The sequence below is a fragment of the Prionailurus bengalensis genome, chromosome A2, assembly GCF_016509475.1.
Source record: "Prionailurus bengalensis isolate Pbe53 chromosome A2, Fcat_Pben_1.1_paternal_pri, whole genome shotgun sequence".
In the NCBI taxonomy this organism is placed as follows: Eukaryota; Metazoa; Chordata; class Mammalia; order Carnivora; family Felidae; genus Prionailurus; species Prionailurus bengalensis.
Window position 1 is genome coordinate 60,506,100 of NC_057348.1, and position 20,345 is coordinate 60,526,444.

At 45.8% G+C, this 20,345-nt stretch overlaps 1 protein-coding gene across 4 annotated transcripts in view; it reads left to right on the plus strand.

The window, feature by feature from the left end:
* Positions 1–4,823: 4,823 nt before the first annotated feature.
* OGDH (oxoglutarate dehydrogenase) overlaps positions 4,824–20,345 on the plus strand; it is a 66,192-nt gene continuing 50,670 nt past the window's right edge. For 3 of the 4 annotated variants that reach the window (XM_043588369.1, XM_043588366.1, XM_043588368.1), the window contains exon 1: positions 4,825–4,942. The gene's annotated coding sequence lies outside the window, so the exon portion shown is untranslated. Of the gene's footprint in view, positions 4,943–20,345 lie in introns of all 4 variants that reach the window. The other variant, XM_043588367.1, reaches the window with a different exon arrangement.

Genomic DNA, 20,345 nt, shown 5'->3' on the forward strand with positions numbered 1-20,345 from the left:
TCGGGTGGGCCTGTCAGGCCACTTTAAGGACTTTGGCAAACAAGAACCAAGAGCCTGTAGGGGATTCTGAGTGAAGAATACCTTGATCTAATTCCTATTTTAAGATTTTCATCCTGTCCAGGCAGCAAATGATCACTGCCAAACACAGGCTCATCAATGGATCAAAGGATCAGAATGTTGTTGTAAGTAATGGTTCATCTAAATCAGGTCTTCTGTCCTATCTTCCAGTTCACAGGAAACTCAAGAGTTCAAGGGCAGTGTGAGGAAACAATAAGGAAGTTCAGAAGCTGGAGCGAGTGGTGTCTACCTTCCAACAACCGAAGTCAAGAGGAGATAGAAATGTGGGGCGGGGGTCGTACTTGAAAACTACTGAAAGGAGAGAACTAGAGATGCACAATGACAGAAGGTGTGTAAGCCGTCATGGAACCCGTGTGCTAGCATATCTGCCGTGACCTGTGCCAACCTCCCCGCCACCCCCCACCCCCGTGTCTGCACACCGCTCTGCCTGTGAAGAGGTGGAGTGCGTCTCCGCCCACAGGGACCTCCACTGGCCGGTGGCTTGTCCTGAAGACTCAGTGCGTGCAGCAGTGCAGGGAAGCTGTGTGGGCCCTGGGCCTGAGCCCTCCTCAGAGGCCTTGCGGCTCCTGCTTCCCCTCCCTGGGAACCCAGGAGGCATGAGGCTCAGCGCACCCCAAGCAGCCACCAGTCACTGGGAGGACGCCGTGTTGGGATACTCCCGTCCCAGGGCGGCTGCCCTGGCCAATGCCACATGGAACAGAGATGCGCCATCCCCACCAAAACCATCCTTCACAGTTTTGCAACTGGCAAAGCGAGGATGTGCTCTATGAGCTGATACAGAAAGACACCTGTGATGTATTCCTAAGTTAGGAAAGCAAGGTGCCAAAGAGAGTAGGGAGTGGCTGGAAAACACTGGAAGACTCCATAGAAGATTCCAGCATTAGTAGTCACTTAGAGTAACACGAGTATTCAGCCAATACACGCTGGTATGGATGTACAGGTCAAAATATAGAAATACTTTCCTGGTTGCTGAATGGCCACTCCCCGAGCCCCTGGATTCCCTCCACCTCTGGTGTCTACCCCAAGATGATAAATCCAACAAATACAGAGCTACCCCTGGCAGGGATGGGATCTGGCAGGTCAGCAGGCATTGAAGTGGATGGTGACAGGGTGCAAGAGAGACTTTGCAAACTGGACCTTTTAATATCTTACTCATTTCTGAACCATAGGAGTATGTCCCCTATATAATACAATAGAATTTAAAAACTAAACTGCAGCTACCACCACCCTCAATCCATTTGATGGACTTAAGCTGCTGTCAATCGCTAGCTTGTTGGTTTGTCCTAGAATGTCAGCTCTGTGACAACACAGTTCCTGCCTTTCTCCTGAGTTCACCTCTTATGCCCAGAACCTAGGGCCAGACTGGTATAAACACCTGTTGAACGACTGCCAGAAGTATACTTTATAAGAAAGCACACTGAGCAGAAGCCAGAGGATGCAGTGAAGGCAGTGCACAGAGGAAAAATTTATAGCTGTAAATGTCTACATTAAAACCAAAGCGGGGCACCTGGGTGGCTCAGTCGGTTAAGCGTCCCACTTTGGCTCAGGTCATGACCTCACAGCTCTTGAGTGCATCAAGCTCTTGGCTGTCAGCACAGGGCCTGCTTCAGATCCCCTGCCCCCCCCCCTCAAAAATAAATAAACATTAAAAAAAACTAAAACTAAAGACATCAAATCAAGAGCCTAAGCTAACGCTGAGAAACTAAAGAAGGAAAAACAAAAAAACAAAAAACACTAAACCCAAAGCTAGCAAAAAGAATAAAAATTTAAATAGAGATAAATAGGGGCGCCTGGGTGGCGCAGTCGCTTAAGCGTCTGACTTCAGCCAGGTCACGATCTCGCGGTCCGTGAGTTGGAGCCCTGCGTCGGGCTCTGGGCTGATGGCTCGGAGCCTGGAGCCTGTTTCCGATTCTGTGTCTCCCTCTCTCTCTGCCCCTCCCCCCGTTCATGCTCTGTCTCTCTCTGTCCCAAAAATAAATAAAAAACATTGAAAAAAAATTAAAAAATAATAATAATAAATAGAGATAAATAAAACAGAGAATAGAAAAACAATAGTCAATGCAAGCAAAAGCCGGTTCTTTGAAAAGATCAACAAAACTGACAAACCTTTAGTTAGACTGACAAAGAAAAAGAAAGAAGACCTCAGTCACTAAAATCAGAAATGGGAAGCAGAGACATTTCCAAGGACTTTTCAGAAATAAAAAGGAGAGAATACTGAACAACGTCATACCAAGTAAGGTGATTTAGAGGAAACTCCTAGAAACACACAAGATTAAGAAGAAGCCCAGGACCAGTTGGCCTCACTGCTGAATTCTACCAAATATTTAGAGAATTATCACCAATCCTACTTAAACTCTCCCAACAAACTGAGGAGGGAACACTTCCTAACTCATTCCATGAGGCCAGCATTACACTGAAACAGAGAAAATACCACAATAATAGAAAATTAGACCGACTTCACTTAGGAATATAAATGAAAACACTTCAACAAAATACTAGCAAATGCAACATATTAAGAGGATTATACATCACGACTAAGTAGGATTTATCCCATGCATGTGAGGGTGGTTCAACATAAGAAAACCAATGTAATAAATCACAGTAATAAAATGAAAGGGAGAAAAACACATGATTGCCTCCACTGATGCAGAAAAGGCATTTAACAAAATCAAACACCCTTTCATTATCAAAAACACTCAGAACTAGGAATAGAAAGGAACTTCCTCAACATGATAAAGGACATCTGCAGAAATCCCTCAGCAAACACCATTTTCAATGATGACAGACTTAAACCTCTCCCCCTAAGATCAAGAACAAGGCAAGGATTCCCACTTTCACTGCTGCTATTCAAGATTGTACTGGGTGTTCAAGCCAGATCAATCAGACAAGAAACATAAGGCATGCAAGCTGGAAAGGAAGAAAACGTATGTTCACAGATGACATGATCCTATGTATGAAAAAAATCCCAAAGAATCCAGGAGAAAGTTACCAGAGCTAATAATGAATTCAGTGAAGCTGCAGGCCACAGTATCAGTACACAAAAATCAACATGCCAGTAATGAACAACCAGGAAAGGGGGCTAAGATGGCAAGTCCACCTACAAATGCATCCAAAAACACACACACTAGAAATAACCAAGGTAAAAAAGGCTTGCAGACGAAAACTTAAAATAGGGGCACCTGGGTGGCTCAGTCGGCTAACCCCCCAACTTCAGCTCAGATCATGATCTCAGGGTTAGTGAGTTCACTCTGTGCTGACAGCTTGGAGCCTGGAGCCTTCTTCAGATTCTTTGTCTTCCTCTCTGTTCCTCCCCTGCTCACGCTCTCTCTCTCTCTCAAAAATAAACATTTAACAAACATTTTTAAGAAGAAAACTAAAAATACAGCTAAAGGAAATTAAATGGCAAGAACCCATGGACTGCAAGACTTAATCGAGTTAGGATCTCAGTACTACCCAAAGTGGTCCACCAATTCAGCACAGTCCCTATCAAAATTCCAAGTTTTGGGGTTTTTTGTGTTTTTTTTTTTGTTTTTGCAGAAGTAGAAAATCCTTAAATTTATATGGAATTAGAAGGGGTCCCAAATAGCCAAAACAATCTTGAAAAAGTGGAAAAAGTTGGAGAACTCACACTTAAGGAGTCTAATACTACAAAACTACAATAATCAAAACAACATGGCCGTGGCATAAAGACAGACCCACGGAATAGAACTGAAGAGTCCAGAAACAAGCCCAACTTATATGGCCAACTTATTTTCAAAAAGGGTGCCAAGTCCATTCAACGGAAAAGAATCCTCTTTTCAACAGCCGGTGCTGGAACAGCCTGAGTTCATAAGAAGCTGGACCCCTACCACACACCAAACACAAAAATTAACTCAAAATGGATAAACCACCTAAACATAAAAGCTAAAACCAGCCAACAGGCACTTGAAAAGATATGCAACATCACCGAGGCACAGGAAAGGTGCTGTTGGCTACCAGCCGTGTAGGCGGGGGGGGGGGGGAAGCAGGCACAGGTGAAGGGGATTAGGAGACCTAGATTTTCGGTTATAAGCTAACGGAGCGATGGGGACGTAACGTACTGCACAGGGCTATGGTCAAAGCCGTTTATACTCTAGCTCTCTATTTCTGCCCTCCAAAAGTGTTGGGTCTAAGGTCCGCGACCTGTGGACACGGGGACAGGGGGGTGGGGGAGGGACGTGCAGACCCGTGCCCGGGAGAGGAGGCTTCCAGTTGGCAGCGGTCAGCGCGCTGAGCTGCGAGGGGCTGACCTTCCCAGCCGGGGGTCTGCACGCCCTGCCACACTTCAGCAGTACTGTAGGTCCGCGGGACCCCGCTCCGAGACCGGGCAACGTCCCCCGCCCGCGGCCTCCGAGGAGGAGCCCTGCACGACTTCCAGCTTGGGAGAAGGGGCACGCACTCTTCCTGTCTTGCCAGGACAATGACCCCGCGGAAGGCTTCTGTGGGGGCGCAGAGCAGAGTCCAGCGCCCCGCCGCCCCTGCGAGAAGCCTTCACGTTCACGACGGCCTCAACATCCACATGCGACCCTCCGAGGCCTGCCGTCCAACCGTCTCCTTCCGCTCCGACCACGCCAACCCAAGCGGGGAGCCCACCGCCGGCGACACTACTGGGCACGCGCAAAACCCAGCGCTCAGCAGCACCCGAACCCGCCCCGCCCACCACAAGCCACTGGCACGCGCTGCAGCAACGCCGGCGCGGCTCTATGACGCCCAGGCGGCAGGGGTGGGCCTTCTCCTCCAGGGGCGGAGCTGCGTGCTGACGCAACACGCAGGGGCGGGGTCAAGAGTTTGGTGCCCCGGAGTGGGGTGTCGGCGCCTCATTCGGGTGGAGCTGAGCAGAGGACAGGTAAGCGCGCGCTGCCCCCGGGCCTGGCCCGGTGCGTGAAGACCCGCGCCCTTGGGTAGGAGGCGGGGGTTGCAGCAGAGGGCGAGGGCGCCGCGTCCTCGTTGTCACTGGCGCTGCGGTGACAGGGAGTGAAGCCGGATGGAGCAGGGCTGACGGAGGGAGGTGGGCGGGACGGGACCTGACGGACGGGCGTGACAGCCATTGGCGCGGCGAGCGCCGCCTGACAGGCAGAGATTGGCGGGTGCGGGCGCGCGCGGGCGTCGCGGGGGGCGCGGAGCGACGCGCGATTGGCTGAGGCGGGCGGGGGGGCGGGACGCGCGGCGGATGTGAGGGAACGGGCGCCAGGCCGGGGTGACCCCCAAGGTCGAGGAGGCGTCACGAGGGAGCCTCCCGTCTCTGTCCTCTGCGCGGACGGAAGGGTGGCGCGCCCTTGACGGGACGGCTTGAGGGCGCCGGGCCCGTGCTCCACGCCAGAGCCTGTGCGGGGTCCGCCTCTGTTCTGGCTGCGGGCGCCGCTGGGGAGACGCCCTAGAGTGTGTTTACCCTGCTCAGCCCCCCTCGTGCTCAGTACGCCTCCTCCGGACTCAGTACCCCGCCACACCCATCCTCCCCTGTTCCTGGGGAGACGCCCTTGAGCAGACTTCCCCCGGCACCCTGTATATTCAGGACCCATTTTAGTACCCCACCACACCCATCTTCCTTGCACGGCTAGGATGATGTCCTCGAGTGGACCAGCACCCTATGTGCTCAGTACCCCGCCAAACCCATTGTCTTTGCACTCCTGAGGAGATCTCTGAGCATATTTGATGTTTGCAGCACCCTGTGTACTCAGTACCCTGTCTCACCTATCTTCCCTGAGCCCCTGGGGTGACAGTCGAGCAGAGCACCCTGAAGCACCCTGTACTCAGTACTTGCCCTATGCAGTACCTCACCACACCCATTTTTCTCCCTGTGCTCCTGGGTTGACACCCTTGAGTCCTTAATTTCTTCAGCTCCCTGTGTAGTCAGTACTCCTCCATCCTCAGCACACTGCCACACCCATCCTCCCTGCACTCCTAAGGTAACACCCTGGAGAGATCAGTGTACTCAGTACTCAGTACTCAGTACTCCTCTGCCTTCAACACCCGTGTACTCAGTACCCCTCTGTCCTTAGCACCCCACCCACCACACCCATCCTTCTCCCTGCACTCCTAACTAAGGTAACACCCTGGGGAGATCACCCTACAGCACACCCTGTACTCATTACTCCATAATACCCCTCCTTCTCCCTGTGCTGTCAGGGTGACACCTCCCAGCATCTCCACCCCACCACATCCATTCTGTTCCCTGCGAATCTCCTTGCTGCACCCCTTGGTATTCATCCTTCTTCAGGAGGTTTGATAGCCCGTGTTGAGGTGATGCACATTTCTTGGAGCAGCATGCTAGTCCTGTGCCGCCTCCCCTTTGCGAAGCTGCCTGACAGAAGTGTAAGCTGTACCAGAATGTAGTAGAAAACTTGCAGCATGGGGGGGAGAGGTGTGATGTCTGTCTTGATGCTCCTCCGTGCCTCGTTCTGCAGTCCTGTCCTGTGAAGCAGGGACTGGACGCTTGCTGCCAGGCTGACAGCTCTGAGCAGCTTCAGGACAAGTGGCCTGGAATGAAACCTTGTTTGCACAGTGGCGGGAGCTACAATAGTCAAACCGGTGTTTTTGTGAGGACACACTTCATATGAGAACATGCAATACTATTTTAGCTTTGCCAATTAGCTGAGGATCGTGGAACGTTGGAGAAAGATCAGAGTTTCCTGATGATTAAGAGTGCTTTCCACATTTCAGTTTTTTCTTTTACACACACCTCTATGGAGACACAGTTCACACGCACCGTGCAATTCACTCATTTAAAGTATATGACTAAACAATTTGTAGTGTATTCACAGTTTTGCAACCATCACAGTTCAGTTACTTTTAAAACCTAATTTCAGGGGTACCTGGGTGGCTCAATTAGTTAAGCATCTGACTCTTGATTTCAGCCCACATTGTGATCTCACAGTCATGGGATCCAGCCCCAGGTCAGATTCTGCACTGACGGCATGGAGGCTGCTTAGGGTTCTCTCTCTGCTCTTTCCCCATGTGTGCACACTTTCTCTCTCAAAATTAGTAAATTAAAAAAAAAAAAAACTAGTTTCAGAAACATGAATTTCTGTTGGTTTCATTTAAATTTGCACAGTTTAAGGGGCGCCTGGGTGGCTCAGTCGGTTAAGCGTCCGACTTCAGCTCAGGTCACGATCTCACGTTCCGTGAGTTCGAGCCCCGCGTCGGGCTCTGGGCTGATGATGGCCCAGAGCCTGGAGCCTGCTTCCGATTCTGTGTCTCCCTCTCTCTCTGACCCTCCCCCGTTCATGCTCTGTCTCTGTCTCAAAAATAAATAAACGTTTAAAAAAAAATTTAAAAATTTGCACAGTTTATTAAATGGCAAATATTTGCCATATTTATTAAATGCATATCATATGTATATCATATGTTCATGTATCTGTGCTTATGTGCATATCAGATCTACTTTTAACTGGTCTCACTGCCCCATTAAAAAAAAAAATGTACCGTCTACCTTTTAAATTTGTAGATAGTTTTTTATTTGGGGATAACCGTATAATTATTGAGATATGTTTTGAGAATTGTACACATAAACATATTACATGCAGTTACAACAGATAGTACAGAGAGATCCCAGTGTTCCTTTATCCCGTTCTTAGAGTGATAACATTTTGCAACAACTATAGTATGATATCAGAGCCAGATAATGGCACGGATAACAGTGAAGATATGGGCTATTTCCGTGGTCACAAGGGTCCCTCCTGTTGCCTTCTTACAGCCACACCTGTTCCCTCCTGCCTCTGTGTCCTTAGCTCCTGGCAACTACTAATCTCTCCATTTCTATGATTTTGGCAAACAAAGCATGTTATGTAAAGAGAATCACAGTATGTAGCCTTTTGGGATTGATTTTTTCCTACTCATGATTCTCTGCAGGTGCATGCAGCTTGTCGCCTGGATCGGTAGTTCCTTTCAGGCTGTGGATGTACCACAGTTGACTCATGCAATAAAGGACGTCTGAGTTGTTTCCATTCTCTGGCAGTTATGAATACGGCTGCCATAAACATTCATACGCAAGTGTTCATGTGAACATAAGTTTTTGTTTCTCTGGGACAAATGCCTAGGAGTGCAATTACTAGGACATAGAGTGTTTGCGTTTTTACTGTTTTAAGAAATAGCCAAGTTTTTCCAAAGTGGCTATACCATTTTACCTTCCCACTAGTAGTGTATTTGAGATCGACTTTTTCCACATCCTTGCCAGCACTTCAGGATGATACTGTTTTTTTATTTTAGCCATTTTAATAGACGTGTAGTAATGTGTCATTGAGGTTCTAATTTACATTTCCCTGATGGTTAGTGACGTCATACATTTTCCCATGTGCTTCCTTGCCGTCCGTATATCTTCTTGAGTTATGCCTTTTTTGGGGTCTTTTACCCATTTTATGATAGATTTTTTTTTTGTAATGTTGAGTTTTGAGAATTCCTTATATACTCCAGTCCTTTGTTAGACACGTGATTTGCAGATATTTTTCTCCTAATCTGTAGCTTATCTTTTTATTTTCTTAACAGGATCTTTTGCAGAGGAAAAGTTTTTCATTTTGATGCAGTCCAGTTTATCAATTTTGCATTTTATGGATCCTGCTTTTGGTGTCAAAATTAAGGACTCTGCTTAGCTCTAGTTCCTGAAGGGTTTCTCTTAGGTACTTTTCTGTAAGTTCCATAGTTTTGTGCATTTAAATCTCTGATTCATTTTGAATTAATTTCCATATAAGGTGTGAAGTCTAGTTTGAGGTGTTTTTTTGTTTTATTTTTCAGGTGGGGTTGGTTGCCTGTGAATACCATTCATTGGTTGCCAACCAATACCGTTTGTTGAAAAGACTTCTTCTGTTGAATTGCTTTGGCATTTCTGTCAGAAATTTGTTGTGTTTATGTGGGTCTGTTTCAGAGTTCTCTGTTCTGTCCCATTGGACTTTTGGTCCATCGATACCTCATGGTTTATGATTACTGTAGCTATATAATAAATCTTGAAATTAGGTGGATTGGGATTTTGATAGGAATTGTGTTGTGTCTATATATCAGTTTGGAGATGATCAAAATCTTTCCCATGTTCATTGTTCCCATCTATGAACAGTGTGTCTTTCCATTTATTTAGATTTTTTTATTTCTTTCATCAGTGTTTTGTAGTGTTCAGCATACAGGTCCTGCACCTGCTTTGTTAGACTTACACTAAATAATCCTTTCTAACATTTTATTTATTTTTTTTCTTTAGAGAGAGAACACATGCATATGAATTGGGGGAGAGGGACAGAGGAGGAGAGAGAAAGAATCTCAGGCTCCATGCTCAGCCTGGAGCCTGATGAGGGACTCGATCCCACAACCTGAGCCAAAATCAAGACTTGGATGCTAAACTGATAGAGCCACCCAGGCACCCCTAATATTTCTTTTTTTAAAAGTTTTGGTTTTCTTGTGTTAAGAGCATATAGAAATGTTAATGATTTTTGTATGTTCGTCTAGTATTTTATGATCCTGTCAAATTCACTTGTTGGTTCTGTGATCTTGTAGATTCCTGGAAATTTTATATCAAGACAACCATGTCCATATGCAAACAGATGTAGTATTCTTCCCTAATCTCTAATCTGTATGCTTTTTAGTTTCTTGTTTTGCGTTTTTGTTCTGGCTGCCGTTCTCAGTACTGTGCTGAGTAGCAGGCATAAGCATAGACGTCCTCGCCGGTGTTGCTCCCGGTTTTAGAAAGAAGTATTCAGAGGGGCTCCTGGGTGGCTCAGTCGGTTAAGCATCTGACTTCGACTCAGGTCATGATCTCGCGGTCCGTGAGTTTGAGCCCCGCGTCGGGCTCTGTGCTGACAGATTGGAGCCTGGAGCCTGTTTCAGATTCTTTGTCTCCCTCTTTCTCCTCCCCTGCTCATGCTCTGTCTCTTCTCAAAAAAATAAATAAACGTTAAAAAAAAAAACTTTAGAAAGAAGTATTCAGTCTTTCACTGTTAGGTATAATGTCAGTTGTAGACTTTTGTGGATGTGCTGTATCAAATTGACATTCCCTTCTGCTACCGTTCTGAGGGTTTTTATCATAAGTAGCTGTTGAATTTTGTGAAATGTTTTATCTGCGTCTATTATGATCACGTGATTTAAAAAATTTTTAATGTTTATTTTATTTTTGAGAGAGAGAGAGAGACAGAGTGTGAATGGGGAAAGGGCAGGGAGAGAGGGAGACACAGAATCTGAAGTAGGCTCCAAGCTGTCAGCACAGAGCCTGACGTGGGGCTCAAACCCACAAACTGTGAGATCATGACCCTGAACCGGAGTTGGACGCTTAACCAACTGAGCCCCTCAGGTGCCCCTCCTGTGATTTTTCTTTTCTAGCTTGTCAGTATGATAGATTATGTTGTTTTTCTGAATATGGAACCAACCTTACATTCCTGGAATGAGCCCCACCAGGTCATGGAGTATAATTGTGTTTATACATTTCCTTGATTCTATTTGCTGAATTTTGTTAAGGATTTTCTTTTTCATCTGTATTCATGAGGAATATTACTTTGAAGCATTTTTTTTTTTTGTACTGTCTTTGGGTTTGGTTTCAGGGAAATATCAGTTTCATAAAATGAATTGGTTTCTCATATTTTCTGGAGGAGATTGTGTAGGATTGGAATTAATTAATCTCTGAACATTTTGTAGGATTCCCCAGTGAAACCATCTAGGCCAGAAAATTACTTTTTTAAGATTTTTAATTATACATTACATTTCTTCAATAGTTGTGAGGTTGTAAAATCATTTTATATTGGGTTAATTGTGGTAGTTAGTACTTCTGCCAAATTCCTCTATATACTTGTGATCTAATGTCTAGCTGTTCTACCTCTTGTTGAAAGAGGGCATTGGAAGTTGGAAGTCTCCAATTATAATTGTGGGTTTGTCATCTTTTTAGTAGTTTGATTCACATATTTTACCCTTACGTTGTTTGATGCATGCAGTATCTTCTTAGTAGATTGACCTGTTATCATCGTATAATGTCTCTGTCTCCAGATTTTCTTGGCTCTGATGTCTGCTTTGACAACATAGCACTTCTGCTTTCCTTTGATTAACATTTGCATGATACGTAATTTTTCATCTCTTTGCTTTCAATTATTCTATATAATTTTGTTTGAGTTGAGTTTCTTGTAGACATGCATATAGGTGGATCCTGTTTTATTCACTTTGCCAATCAGTGTCTTCTAATTGCTGTAATTAGATCGTTTTATGTAATTGTTGGTATATTAGGAGTTGAGCTTGTCATTTTTTTTTTTAATGTTTATTTATTTTTGACAGAGAGAGAGAGCATGAGTGGGGAAGGGGCAGAGAGAGAGGGAGACACAGAATCTGAAGCGGGCTCTAGGCTCTGAGCTGTCAGCACAGAGCCCGAGACGGGGCTTGAACCCACAGACTGTGAGGTCATGACCTGAGGCCAAGTAGGACGCTCAACCAACTGAGCCACCCAGGTGCCCCGAGCCTGTCATTTTTTTAATCTTCTTTATTTTTTGTTTCTCTGCTTTCTTTTTCCTGACTTCTTGCAGATTATTTGAACACATGTCAAAATTCTACTTTTACTTATAAACGCTGATTTTGAGAATGTCTCTTTATATGGCCTTCTTAGTGATTGGCACGGTGTTATATGTACACAATTTATCACAGTCTGTTGGTGTTACCATTTTATCAGTTTGAGTGAAGTGTAGAAAGCGTACCTCCATTTACATTTCTTTGCCCTCCCTCATTTAAAATTGTCTCAAGTATTACCTCTACGTATGTTTAGAATCACATCAGACATATTGCAATTTTTGCTTCATCCATTATACAGAATTAGAAGATTCAAGAGGAGAAAGAAATTATATTTACCCATATGTTATTCTTTGTTATTTCATGATGTTGGAGGATTCTTTTTTTTTTTTATATATAGTATGGTGTAGATCTTTCTGTACATCTGTACTGATGTGTATGTGTAGTTTAGGATACTGCACTAGCAATCACTGACAGGCAAAGAGATACACTAAGCCAACAAGAGAGATAAAATGGAACGATAAAACATACTTAACACAAAAGAAAACAGAAAAAGAAAACGAGAACAAATAGAACAAATAAAAAACAAAAAACAAGATGATAGATTTAACCTAAAACATAACAAAAATCACATCAAATGTAAATGTTCTAAAACATGATTCATTAGGTAATTAAAAGGTGGAGATTTTAAGATTGGATAAAAAAGCAGGCATGAGGCTCTGGTCAGCTGACCTAACCACTTAGATGTTAGATAGTCTTGTTAAAGGAGGATTCCTCATTTTATCATTTCATTTCTGTTTAGAGAATTTCATTTAGCCATTCACTTAGGTAGGTCTGCCTATCGTCTCTTAGTTTTTCATCATCTGAGAATGTCTTGATTCCCTTTTCATTCCTGAAGAATATTCTCACTGGACATAGAATTCTGGGTTGACAATGATTTTCCTTCAGCACTTAAAACGAATTGTGCCACTTTCTCTTGGCCTCCATAGTTTCTGGTGAGAAATAACGCTGTTCAAATTGTTTGTAGTTTTCAAGTTTGATTAGGGGGGCACCTGCGTTAAGCGTCCGACTTCAGTTCAGGTCATAATCTCACAGTTAGTGAGTTCGAGCCTCATGTCATGCTCTGTACTGACAGCTCAGCCTGGAGCCTGCTTCTGATTCTGTGTCTCTCTCTCTGCCTCCCCCCTCTCTCTCTCTCTCTCCCTCTCTCTTTCAAGAATAAACATTAAAAAATTTTGGGGGGGGCGACTGGGTGGCTCAGTCGGTTGAGCGTCTGACTTCGGCTCAGGTCATGATCTCGCAGTCTGTGAGTTCAAGCCCCACGTCGGGCTCTGTGCTGACAGCTCAGAGCCTGGAGCCCGCTTCAGATTCTGTGTCTCCCTCTCTCTCTGCCCCTCCCCCATTCATGCTCTGTCTCTGTCTCTGTCTCTCTCTCTCTCTCTCTCTGTCAAAAATAAACACTAGGGGCGCCTGGGTGGCGCAGTCGGTTAAGCGTCCGACTTCAGCCAGGTCACCATCTCGCGGTTCGTGAGTTCGAGCCCCGCGTCAGGCTCTGGGCTGATGGCTCGGAGCCTGGAGCCTGTTTCAGATTCTGTGTCTCCCTCTCTCTCTGCCCCTCCCCCGTTCATGCTCTGTCTCTCTCTGTCCCAAAAATAAATAAACGTTGAAAAAAAAAATTTTTTTTAAATAAACACTAAAAAAAATTTTTTTTAATCAAGTTTGATTATAGTGTGTCTTACAGTGGATTTCTTTGGGTTTATTCTTTTTGGGGTTCACCCAGCTTCTCAAATCTTTAGGTGGTTGTCTTTTGCCAAATTTGAGAAATTTTTGCCATTATTTCTTTGAATACTCCTTCCACCCCTCCCTTTTTCTTTTTCTCTTGAGATTCTGATGACATTTTCATGTCATCATTGATATGATGGCATTCACATTCATCATTAAATCTTATACAAGATACGATTAAATCTTATACAACATACGATAGTCCTACATGTCACTGAGATGCTGTTCATTTTTCTTTCAGTCTGTATTTACTGTTCAACCTGAGTACTTTTTTTTGTTCTTTCTTCACGTTCTCTGAGTTTCTTCTGTCCCTTTCATTCTGCAGTTTAACCCATCAGATTTTTTTATTTTGGTTATTTTTGAGTTCTGATTTTCCATTTGGTTCTTCTTTATGTCTTCTCTTTCTTTGTTGAGGCTTTTAATTTTTTTTTTTTTTTTTTTTTTTTTTTACTTGTTTTCGAACTTGTTCATAGTTGCTCAAGGAAGTGTTTTGAGGCTGGGCTCCTTTAAAGTCTTTGCCAGATATTTCTAACAGGTCTGTCTTCTTGGTGTCTATAGATTGTTCTTTTTCGTTTTGGTTGAGATCACCCTGCTTTTTGATGTGATGAGTGATCTTTGGTTAAATTTTGGACATTTTGGGTGTTCTGTATGTGAGACTCTGGATCTTAAATGTCTGAACACAGGCTTCTGCTGACACTGTTGGGCGTCAGTGGGTGCTGCCTCATTACTGCTGGGCAAGGGTGGAATCCAGGCTCCCCACCCAGCCTCCTTGGTGTCTGCAGGGAGGGACTCCTTGTTATTGCTGTGTGGGTGAACGTTCCCCAGTAGGCCTTTGTGATTCAACCCTGCGTGGGAAAGGAGGGGTGCTGCCCTGTTGCTGAGGGCACAGGTGGACTGCAGGCCCTTTCCTCGCCTCCATGGACCTGCTGGGGGTCATCCGGTGGGGATGGAAGCCCCGGATCTTCTCTGACACCATCAGTTGGGGTAGTGGTGGGCCACAGTGTTTTCTGTGGGGTTAGCTGCAGGCTTCAGTAGAGCAGTTATTGTCTAGAAATGTCTGTCCTTTGATCAGAGAGAGCAGGGGCTTCTGTTTCTATCGGTCAGCATTTCTGGATTGCCAGCTTCTTCAGCACCTAGTCTGGGATACGTGAGGCAGAAAGAAAGTTGAGGACTCGAGCCCCCAGATCCCTTTCCACTCCTGTTTTGTTGGGTTTAAGTGTAACGTCTTATTTCTTTAGCTGCATTTAGTGAGAAACAAGTCCTTTATGTACCTTTAAAATGTTTAATAAATATTGACAAATAGCCTTGCTTTAATAAATACTTAATCATTTATACTCTGGTCATTGAAGGATGCCTGCTTGGCCGCACCCCAGAGCACCGCACAGTGGCAGTCTAGGTGAAGGCGCCCCGAAACCTGGTGGGGGTTCTGACCTCGGAGGTGGAAGTCTCTCCCAGCAACCTGGTCAGTTGCCCACTCCATGGTAATCTGGGAACCTTGCACGTTGGGAACTTGGTTTTTAAGAGAGATGAGTTGGTCTTTTTCCTGCCGGTAAGTCGTAATTCTTTAGTCATAGAACACTTTTAAAGTGTGCAAAAGTATTTTCACTTCTGCATCATAATCACAAAAAGCGATGCCAGGGAGCACACCTGATGGCAGAAGAGCCTAAATGCAGAGCCTGCGATGTGCCTGAGGCTTGCACAGCAATGTGGTCACTTTGCCCGTGTGTCCTGTGGGCTGACCATCATTTCTACCTGGTACCGACAAGAGTCCTTTGCACTGAAAAGTGGTCCTCACTACCTCCCTGTCCTTCAGTTTGTTGCTGGACGAGGCTTCCCAAGTAAAAGACTTGAGTTCTTTGAGATTGTCTGCCAGCTAGGGGACAGTTGATATCCGTGCTCTCTGTGCACGTTTCTGTGTCCAGCTGCGGGAAGTACGGTAAAGGTGGCTGTGCAGGCATGTAGCATGCGTTGTCTTCTTGATTCGTTACCTGAATCTTCCTGCATCCAAAACCATAACAGAAGAGAATGGGGAACGTTTTCAAGATAAGTTGTTATGCTTTTTTTTTTTAATTTTTTTTTTCAACGTTTATTTATTTTTTGGGAGACAGAGAGAGACAGAGCATGAACGGGGGAGGGGCAGAGAGAGAGGGAGACACAGAATCGGAAACAGGCTCCAGGCTCCAGGCTCCGAGCCATCAGCCCAGAGCCCGACGCGGGGCTCGAACTGAAGGACCGCGAGATCGTGACCTGGCTGAAGTCGGACGCTTAACCGACTGCGCCACCCAGGCACCCCAAGTTGTTATGCTTTTAAAACTGCTGTCCGGTAACATGCACAGGGAACGATCACATCGTGATCGCGTGCTCCTTTCCTGGGACTCCTTTCCTGAGGAACTGCCCAGCCTGTGCTTGTTAGACCTTGCCTCTCTAATTGCACCCCTGCCCAGCTGACGTGACCCTGATAGGCATCAGGAGTCAGTTTATCTCTCCACTCTGTGTATGGGGAGGTGGCCTTGGGTAAAGTGTATGCCCAGCTGGGGAAGGTCCAGGCACAGATAAAGTCCTGTCTAACATCAGCGTGTAGGTTCTGAGGGGCAGTAGATTGAACCCTTAAAAACAAAGTTTGCTTTGGTTTGTGTTTATCTTAAATGTTGTTTTTTCAAGTGGACAGGTTTAGACCTACGTCTTGAAATTATGGGTCACAAGTAGTGTCACTTTGATACTGGTAGACTCTCTTTTATTTTTTCTTAGACATAGTTCTTTTTTTTTTTTTTAATTTTTTTTAATGTTTATTTTTGAGAGAGAGACAGAGTGTGAGTGGGGGAGGAGCAAAGAGAGAGGGAGACCCAGAATCTGAAGCAGGCTCCAGGCTCTGAGCTGTCAGCACAGAGCCCGACACGGGGCTTGAACTCATGAACCACGAGATCATGACCCGAGCTGAAGTCGGACGCTTACTGACTGAGCCACCCAGGCGCCCCAGACATAGTTCTTTTTGAAACAACTTTTGGCACAATTCATATACCATACAATTCACCCGTTGAAGTTTTACGATGGGGAATTCTCCAGTATGTTAGAAGGTTGTGTAACCATCAGTATAATCTAGTCATGGAGCATCTTCATCGCACCACCCCCCCAAACTAAAAAACTGCACACCCATCAGCAGCCATGTGTGCACTCGGCCCCACCCGCCAGCCCCCAGCCCTGGGCAGCCACCCGCAGGCTTTCTGAACGTTTTATAGGAGTGAAATCACACAGTATGTTTTCTGTGGATGATTTTCTTCACATTCTCGAAGTTTGTCTGTGTTGTAGCACATAACAGTATTTCCTTCCTTTTTATTGCCCACTCTATTACATTTTGGGGCTAGTATGAATAATGCCACTGTGAACACTCACATACAAATGTTTGTGTACACATATGTTTTCGTTTCTCTCCATTATGTATCTAGGAGTGGAATTGCTGAGTCATATGGTGACTTTCTGTTTAACTCTTTGAGGACCTGCCAAACTGTTTTCCACGACGTCTACACCAGCTTCTGTTCCCACTAGCGGTGCAGGGGGCTCCAGTTCCTCCACGTCTTCAACACTGATTTTCTCTCTAATTGTACCTAGTCTCCTTGCGTGAAGTGGTCTCTTACGGTTTTGATGTGAAGTTTCCTAATGAATGATGATTTCGAACAACTTTTAATGTGCTTATTGGCTATTTGTATATCTTCTTTGGAAAATTGTTCATATCCTTTGTTAGATTTTTGATTTAGTTATATTTCCCTTTACTATTGAATTACAAGAGGTGTTTTTTGGGGGTCGCCTGGGCAGCTCAGGAGGTTAAGCATCTGACTTTGGCTCAAGTCATGATCTCATGGTCTGTGGGTCCGAGCCTCATATCAGACTCCGTGCTGACAGCTCAGAGCCTGGAGCCCGCTTCAGATTCTGTGTCTCCCTCTCTCTCTCTCTGCCCCTCCTGCACTCACATTCTGTCTGTCTGTCTCTCTCTCTCTCTCTCTCTCTCAAAAATAAATAAACATTTTTAAAAAGAGGGTTTTTTTTTCACATATTCTGTACATAATCATATGATTTGTACATATGTTTTCCTATTCTGTTTGTGTTTCCTCTCTCTTGTTGGTGTCCTGTGACAACAAACCGTGGCTTTTATTTTGATGAAATCCAATTTATCTGTTTTTTCATTTGTTTGTACTTTTGATATCCTAACTAATAATCCATTACTTGACTCAAGGCCACAAAGATTTACTCCATTTTAACTTGGAAATTATGAAACTTCCAAGGGTCTTACAGTTTTTTAGTTCTTCCATTTGGGTCTTTGATCCATTTTGAGTTAATTTTGGATATGGTGTGAGATAGGGCCCAATTTTGTTCTTTTATTTGTGGAACCCCACTTGTCCCAACACCATTGGTTGAAAAGACTACTTTTTCCCCATAGAATTTTTTGGCACCTTTGTGAAATAGAAATACTCATCCAAATGAAAGTCAGAACACTTGGACTTCTGGGACAGCCCAAAGGTTTCATGAAACTCTTTGAACAATTGAATGTCTCTAGCAAAGAACACGCTATTCTTACAGTTGACTTTGGAATTGGAAGGATGGAAACTGATTCTTCCAAAGTCTGAATGTAATCCCAGGGTCTGCTCTGGATCCATCCGATAGTGGACAGAGAACAGCTGCTCCTGGTTACCCTGGGGTGGAGGTAAGGGGTCCCGAGCGATATGCTGACAGACAGTCTTTGTGATGAGTCATCTCGAGGGAAGTTTGATGCTTGCGATCTGTCCCAGGCATTGCGCTGGGCAGCAGACTCTGTGACTGCAGACAGCTAGAGAACATGGTTCATTTGCACATGGGATTGGAAGGACAACTTTGGGTGGAACAGAAGAAACGAGTGGTTTTGTGATTGTCAGTGTGGTCCTTGTATAATTGGGCACCATGGCAGCTGAATGATGACAGTGAATGGAGGTGAGACTGCTGTGTTCCTGGAGGAGAGCCCGACTCAGAGATGGTTGCGTGGTTCTGGAGGTCCAGAGGGCAGCAACACCAGAGGGGAGACATGAGCACTTTCCTCTGGACGTAAATAAGAGAAAGAAGACTGATGTCCAGAGCAGCAGGCATGCTTTCTGCTGTCACTGTGTGTGAAGGTGCTGGTCTGCCTTAACATGTTTGTGAATGAGCGAGGGGCGAGGGGCCGGGAGACCCGCTGGCTGAATGTGGAACGTGCGACTTGAGTGAAAACAAAACACAGGCTACGATTGCATTCTGGGGGCATGTTCAAAATACATGGCCTGTCTATCTTTAATTTTTTTTTTTTTTAATTATTTTACAGAGAGAGCACATGAGTGGGGGAGGGGCAGAGAGAGAGAGAATCCCAAGCAGGCTCCACGCTGTCTATCAGCACAGAGCCCAACAGAGGGCTCGATCCCACAAACTGTGAGATCATGACCTGAGCTGAGATCAAGAGTCGGATGCTTAACCGACTGAGCCACCCACGCACCCCCGTCCATCTTTAATTTTCAATGGGCAAGTTTTCATTTGTTGTTGGTTTTCAGAGCACATGTTCTGCTTTTTCCTTTTTTTTTTTTTTTTGAATTAATTAATACCTATACCCAACGTGGGGCTTAAACTCTCAACCCTGAGATCAAGAGTCACATGCTCCACTGGCTTAGCCAGCCAGGCACCCTCTGCTTTTTCCTTTTGCTGACCTGTCTCTTCCAAGCCACAGAGCCGGCTGGGTGCCCTCTCCATCACAGGCCTTATGTGTACTCTGATCGTGTTGGGGCCAAGAGGAAGAGTTCTTGTAAACAGTACAGAGGGTAGTTTACTCAACATGTATTTCTGGGGAATTCTCAGCACATTTCAGAGCTTGGATCTCCCTCCGGTAGGTGGGGGGTGGTGCGTGACTCCAGCCAGGGCACCTACTTTGAGGCTCTGGCGTGAGTGATGTGTTAGGCCAGCAGCACACAGGGCAGGCCTGGGCAGGGGTCTGCGGTGAGCCTTGCCTCCCGCCCTCCTGGGGTCCCCGGGGTCTGAATAGAAGTGCCCCCGGGCAGCTAGGATTCTTGGGAGGAGGACGGCATAGGGCCCCTGCCCTCAGACACACAAGGTTCTTAGACACGGCTGCAAGTGGTTCAGGGTACCCTGGGAACAGTCTGGCTCTCGCATGGTCTGGTGGATATAGCCACTTCTTTTGTAGTGTGGCTGTGTTGGACAGGTTAAGCTTAGTAAAATTATGACCGTCAAGCACTATGACTGCCAAGCACAAGGTCCACTCAGATCAGAAGCAAGTAAGTGGCCCCCTCTCCCCCCTCCCTCCCGGAGTCCCTGCCCTCCCGCCCCGGCCTCTCCCTTCCTCTCCAGCCACTGAAGGGCCAGGCAGAACAGGAAGACAGGGTTTGCATCCTGGCTCTGCTGTTGACGGCCCTGTGACCTTGGGGACTTTCTTTCAAGAAAGAAACTGAAACTCAGAAAGGCAGTCCATAAGTAGAGGAGCTGGCACCTGGCTTCTAGGGGGTTTGTGGGGTTCGTGGAGTCCTGTCGTGTCTCATTGCTGACCGTCTAGCGGCACAGGGCAGGTAGACATCTCTTTAACCATGGCTGTGCGTACTTTCCTTTTGAACCTTTGTTAGAGCCACTCACTCCCCTGGCAGAACCCCCTTGCCTCCCCCCCACCCAGTGCTTGTGAAACATGGCCTTGCTGCGTGTGGGGTGTCAGGATCCTCTGTGTGGTCCTGCCCGGCTCACCCCACCCTCCCTGTCTTTCATCAGACAATTCTTGCTCTTCCTCTGGGCCCCTTCCACACTTTTCCACCTCCGTCTTTCCTTCTACTGATTCTTTTATGATTGTTTTCTCTTCTGCCTCAAGATAAATTATTTGAGGGTGAACACAGTGTTTTTCTAGTTTCTCTGTACTTTCCAGAGCACTCTGGGTCCAGCAGGTGCTCAGTAGTTCCAGGATAGATTAGAAAATGTTTTTCTCAGGGCACCTGGGTGGCTCAGTCAGTTGAGTGTCCGAC